This window comes from Solanum tuberosum, unplaced genomic scaffold (genome assembly GCF_000226075.1).
Source record: "Solanum tuberosum cultivar DM 1-3 516 R44 unplaced genomic scaffold, SolTub_3.0 scf00095, whole genome shotgun sequence".
NCBI lineage: Eukaryota > Viridiplantae > Streptophyta > Magnoliopsida > Solanales > Solanaceae > Solanum > Solanum tuberosum.
Window position 1 is genome coordinate 824,578 of NW_006239021.1, and position 5,705 is coordinate 830,282.

Here is a 5,705-nt window from a genome sequence, read left to right on the forward strand (position 1 = left end):
TATATATAATATTGTCGTTATCTACCTTGATCCAATTATATGAAATACACAATCTCATAATTAGGGTTGTTAATGATTATGGTTAAAAAATTAAACTGAACCACAATCCGAACCAAAACGATTAAAAAAATCGATATTTGGTTTGGTTTGGTTAGATTTGGTTTTAAATTTTGAAAATCGATACCATTTGGTTTGATTTTGATTTTACTAAAAAACAACCGCAAAAATAACCAAACCGAACCGATTAATTAGATATATAAATTAAAATAAAAAAAAATATATATATATATATATAAATAAATAAATATATATATATTTATATATATATATAATATAGTTTGTAAGTTATTTTAATAGATTTGCTACTTTGCGAGTTTTAAATAATATATATCTTTTATATAATTACACATATAACTAGTACATTTTATGAATATTCAAAAATCGCCTCAAGAAGGTTTTAGTTCTACTCAAATATTTGGTTAATTAGTTTAGTAGTTTATATTTTATATAATTTAGTTTATAATTAAGTTGATTATTTTATTTTTGTTAAAATTAAGAAGCTCATTAATTAATTTATATTAATTCACTTTATTTAATTTTAGCCGAATTCACTAACTAAATCAATTTGGCTATCCCTTAAGCTTTGGTTGGCTATAATTGTAATCCAATTGGCTGATTTCTTCAATTCCTCTTAGGCCAATTTTGGGCCTACTTGACCAAGACACTCACAAGCCCAATCCAATTAAACAAAAGCTCCTTCTAAAATTCCCAGTCGGCCCAATGCTTAACTCCATTCCCCTTTCTATTATTTGTCCAACTCAAACCAACCGACCCATTTCTTTTCCCTCGACCCGACCCCATTCACCTTTCCTTCTAATTCCACGTTAACCCAGCAACATCAACAGAGAAGTGATCCCACCGTCAATATACACAACAAGAATTCACAGCGATACAACGTGAAATACACGGAGGCGAACGGAAAGAGCGAGGGACGCGTACAACAGTACTCAGTGCTGCGTCTTCTTTGTCCTCATTCCTCAACGTCTCTCTCCAATTAATGTCGCAGCAAGCACGCGTTTCTCCCCCTTTCCTCTTTCGGAATAGGGGAAAAGTTTCAGAGAAAAGGTGTTTAGCCAGAATGGTGAAAGGATTTTGAATTTGAAATTCGAATGGGCCTTGTTGATCCGGATTTTAGCCTCTTTCCCCCCAAAATCGGAACCCTAATTGCTCCCTATATAAACATATTTTATGTTCATTCGCCGGGGATTTTTTTTGGAAAAAAAAGGAAAATTTGGAGAAACATTAAGATTAGTAGTCAAAACATTTGTGTACAAAAGCTCTAGATTCTGAAAGAGGCTCTGTTGAAAGATTTATCGTTTTGAGTCTTGAAGTGGTGTGAGAGATCGCTGCTCCCTCTAGCTCGTTGTCCTAGTCGCTGCCCGCAGAAAGGTAACGCTTCCTCCTTCATAATGTTCCCCTCGTCTCTTCTTCTATTTTGATGTGACGTTTTTCGATGTAGTAAATTTATCGCTCTGTGGTTGTTTGTTGTTAGACGCCATTGGGTAGCCGATGTGTTTAATATGATATATGCCTGTGCTTAATCATTTTCCACGATTCAGTCGTAATGTTGACTCAAGTTTTAATCGTCGTGTATCTAGGGCTGTTGTTTCTCTGTTTTCTTTAGTTGAGTTTATTCTTCTTTCCTTTGGGTGCTAATCTTCTCTCGAAGTTTGCGGGTTGTGGGTGTTTATCTAAACATGAGCTTTGCTTCCTACATACTGAAAATGCTTCCTAAGAGTGGTAGAAACTTTATTGTTCTCTTTGCTCTTCAAGTCTTTGGTCTGTTATAAAGTGTTATGTATGATTTCCTTTTGCTCAAGTTGGCGATGTGTTCTCGGCATTTCTTTTCTCGCATCTAGCTAGTTAGTCATTATGTATTTTTATCTATTATTGTTGAATGTTACATGATGCTTTGAGCTTGGGAGTTTAATATTTAATATGGCCAAGACTAGCTTGTTTAGTTTTGACCGGATTAAAAGAAAATATAAAAAATAAAATGAATAAATAAAATATTTTCGATATAGCTTCGGTAGGTCTTAATGTCCAAAATCAGCAATGTCACCTGACAGACTCATGTAGCGAGATCATGTTTGTTTCTAGTTTTCTTGCCGGGTTACTTGGCTATATTGATGCACATCTATTTTGAGTAAAGGCATTAGAAGATATACATATCCTAAAGAGGGTCCTAGCGATTAGCTTAATTGTATTTCTTCCTCATGTGATTATTTATTGTTTAAACATATGATCAGTTAATGTGGGATGGTCTGCCTAGTTTTGGTTTAGTGGAATAAGTTATTATTATTTTTAATCTTCATTTATTTCATCTTTATTTTATTTTTATTTATTTTTCTCTCTTTGGAACTAGAAGGTTTTACATGATTTATTAAGGTTGAGTTGCGTAAAACATGTCGGGTTAAGGTCAAGCGTGCTCATCCTATTAGTCTGGTCCATGTTTTGCTTCTATATCTTCATTTTGAATAATATTCTTAATACATAACTCCACCTGATTGACCAATACGTGTATGCCAAAGTAAATGTTATCGTGGGTGTTAGTGTCTGTCAGTTTATTGTGAGGAAAATTTGATCTTACTACTATTTTATATATTTAATTATTTTTGTGAGTGTCCAATTTTTTATTTAATTACTAATCCTTATTATTCATCTATTTCATGCGGGATCTTCTTCGATTTGGGTCTATCGGACCCTCTCCTCTACTCCTTGTATCTCGAGTTGGGATGAAGCTCACCGCTCCTTTTTTTTTTTCGAGTCAACCGGGTCAATGAAGTCGAAGAACAGGTCCCTAAAAAACCGACGAAGAGGTCCCAGAGCTGAAAAGATGTGCAAGAAATCAAGAGTTGAAAAGATTGGGCCAAGGGCCCACTCTTCATTATTTAAATTTGTATTTTTGTTATTTTTGGGCCCAAGCCCTTGTTTTTTTTTTTAATTATTAATATTCTATTAGAAATTTAGGACAGGTGGGAAGATGGGCCTAAGGCCCAAAGAAATAAATTTCAAAATTTAGTCTAGGACAGGTACAAAAATGGGCAAGATTTGGGTCAAAGGCCCAAAACAAAAATGGGCCCAAATACTGGCCCAGGCGGACAGAAAAACCAGATTTGGGCCCAAATCTCTTTCCCTCCTTTATTTGTTGTGTTTATTCACTCGTCACTATCTGCTATTAATCTTAAGGGTTTTAAAAACTTCAAATCCCCGAAAGACACCCATTTTGAATTAATCACGTGACTAAGTTATTCGTCTTTGCTTCACTTAAAAGCAAACAAACAAATAAATAATTTTATAAAAATACTTCACTTAGAAAATATTTCAATATTTTTCCTTTTCTCCCTTAAAATTGTCCTAACTATAAAATTTGTTCAAATTTAAACTAAGTCAACAATTTTTAGCCAAATAAATTAATTGTCGGATAACCGCATTAGCGGATATTCTAGGTGCTTTAAAAACCTTCCTAGAATATTAATAAGAACCCCGAACCCCTTTTAAATATTTTCAATTGATTTCCTGTTTTAATCTATTGAAAATCAGTTTTCTTGATTTTTCTTAAAAATTAAGTGGCGACTCTTAAACCAGTCAAAATACATTTTTAAATAAAACATATATTATTCGTAAATAAAATATAAATATTTTGTTAAATTTTAATTAACTTAAGTCTTTAACTTTACTATTTTCTCAAGCTCAACACATAAATTTTAGCCCAATTATTACAATCCTAGGTCCAAGTCCATCAAAACCGTTTACTTTAGTCTTTACCTATCCTATCTCACATAAGATAGTCACATTTTCTCTTAATTGAATCACTTTGTTCGTGTAACAATAACTCTAGTATTGCTTAATTGAACCGACAATAGCTTTCATGTGGATTGTTCATATACTAAGTGTTCGTGTCTATCGAGATATGTATGTCCTCAAAATTTTTATTACTTTCAAACCGACAATAGCCAAATTGACGGTTATTTTTTTCGTTTGGTTTGGTTGGGTTTTAGAAATTAAAAAAATCGACTAGATTGATTTGATTTTGGTTTTAACCAATAACCGATCCAAACCAAACCACGTACACCTCTACTCATAATAGCACAAGGGTATAATATGATTTTTTTTTTAGAGTTATAAATCAATAACACAAGATTAAGTGGGAAGCAATGAACCAAACACTTGATAAAAATAATTCCTTTATTACTAATTATTGCATTGCTAATCCATGCATTGTTAATCCATGTGTTACTAATCCATGCATTATCAATATTTGTACCAAACCATCCCTAAGTCATCTAAACATAAGAAAATGGATTATACATTGTACATAATAATAATAATAATAATAATAATAATAATAATAATAATAATAATAATAATAATAATAATAATAATAATAATAATAATAATAATAATAATAATAATAATAATAATAATAATAATAATAATAATAATAATAATAATAATAATAATAATAATAATAAGGGGAAAATTGGATTTAAAGTATTCTTTGGCAACTTTTTAATTTCAAATTTTCATATGATATATATGTTCAAGACCTCAAAATTAAATGAAGTTTTGGTACATTTTACATATCTTTATTTTAAGATCACAAAATTTAAAAGTCTTTGTTACTTTAATTTTATTAAATTCCGTATGAAAGTTAAAATTAGATTAAAAAATTAAAAATGGAGTTCTCTCAAGGGGACTAGAATTTTCATCAAATTGCTTAAAAGAGTTTCTTCATCAATCAAATTTTACATTAAATGTGCAGGGTCTCGGGTCCTTTCTGCTCAATAATTTTTGTCAAAATATTTATTCTTTGATTAATTTATTAGTGAATTTTTGTTTGCACATATATAATCATATGTCATCTTTTGAGTAGAAACATAATTTATTACAAAAATAAATTCAGATCACATTTTTACAAAAAAAAATCCTGTTAATTATTAGTATTGCTATATGATTTGACTTGTTGAATTCATATTAATTATTGATGTTTCTAAACGGTTCATTAAGAATTCTTTAATTCTACTAGGTGCAGAATTCAACATAATTAACCATCTCATTTTAAATCGTGACAATTATTATGAAAAAAATAAAAATAAATATGCGTATAAAAAAGAAGATAATACAAGAAAACTCTTTTAAGCATGAAGAGATAAATATATTAATTCATCCTTCTAACAACATATCATACATCTACGAAAAAAATAAGCACAGCAACATTTGCCTTCTTTGCACACTGTTGTAAAGCAATTTTCTGAAATACAAGAAAAAAATATGTTATACACATTTTAAAAAAAAGATTATAAAATTAGATATATTTCAATCAATAAAAAATATAAAAAGATTAAAAGTATATATGAAATTTGTAATAGTTAACATACTTGTTTTTTTTATGGCAGTGCTACGACTTGGAAAAAACAATTCAAATGTTGTTGGTTGAGGTGCAAATAATGGCTCTTGTGTAGCATGAATTAATGGTGAATAAAAAACAAACATGATAAAAATCATGCATATTATAGCATTCTTTGATTTTTCCATCTCAAATTATTACTTAGAGGTGTTTGTAGGTACTTGATAATGGTTCCTTTTATAGTGAAAATACAAAGAGATTTTCAAAGTTGTTACATATAATAATTAGTATGCAT